Source organism: Pteropus alecto, unplaced genomic scaffold, assembly GCF_000325575.1.
Source record: "Pteropus alecto unplaced genomic scaffold, ASM32557v1 scaffold113, whole genome shotgun sequence".
Taxonomy (NCBI): Eukaryota; Metazoa; Chordata; class Mammalia; order Chiroptera; family Pteropodidae; genus Pteropus; species Pteropus alecto.
The window spans coordinates 1,166,422-1,167,562 of NW_006433949.1; positions in this window are offsets into that span (position 1 = coordinate 1,166,422).

A 1,141-nucleotide genomic window follows, 5' to 3' on the forward strand; every position below is an offset into this window, starting at 1 on the left:
CCACCCTCCTGCTCTCCCCCAGAGCAGGGAAACCTGTGGGGGACCCTCTCTGGAGGTCCCTCTGGAGTCCTGGGGTTGGGGCTGCGGGATGAGGGGGGCCACGTGGAGATGACAGAAGGGCAGTGGGCTAGGCCGACAGGGAGACAATGAAGAGATAACGAGGCAGCTGAGGCTCCAGGGGTGGCTGCATCTGCCCCTTGCCCCCAGCCCAGAGCCACTCCATCTGTGCCCATCGCGGTACGAAGGGCCCTTATAGGCACCTGCTGGTCACGGCTGCTCCCTGCCTCCCAACGGTTCGGGGCTTTTCAGCGCCCTACCCATCCTACTACGCATGGAAAAGAGAGCACTGTTTAGGGAGCCAAGAGACTTGGCTTTGATGTTCTCTTGGGGAGGGGCTTTTCAGAGGACTTAAAATAGAGAAGGGATGAAGGGCAGGGTGCAAAAGCAGGGTGGGAAAGGGGAACGAGGCTGGAAGTGAAGACTGGACATCCTGGACCAGGGATTCTCCGAACGTACCCTACAGGCTACTACTGCATGGACACCATGTGTGGTGCTGCGTTAAGATGCAAACTCTCGACTCAGAGCGAATCTCAGCCCGATGTCACACTTGGATGTGGGGCCCAGGTATACGCCCTTTTAACACCTCGATTCTAAATGCTATGGAAGTTTAAGAGCTGGATTTCTAAACTTGCTAAATTTGGTCCCCACATTTGAGCATGGCAACGCTGAGCCCTGCCTTCCAGTTCTGGATTCTTTTTTGCTTCCATGGAGCTTCTCAGCTGGGCTTCTGGGGCATGGGGGAGAAGGTGGGGGCCCCCTGAGGTTGCAAGGCAAATGTTCCACATACAGCCAGATGGGCATTTTTCTGGGGAGAAGGCCTAGAGCATGCAAAGAACATAAAAGGGTGCATGACCCCAGGAGAGGTGAAGCATCTTTACATTAGCTTCTCAGAGCTTCTGTTTCCTCGTCCATGATTCTAGAAGAATCATCTCGGTCCTTCACGCCGTGAGCGAAGCATGAGCGTAACACCAGCAGAGCTTAAACGCTTTCCAACGAAAGACGCGAGGCCTCCAAAGGGCTCCTTCCGTGTTTCCCCCACTTCCTCCCCCTCCCACCTGCACCTCCAGAGTCATCAGGGACC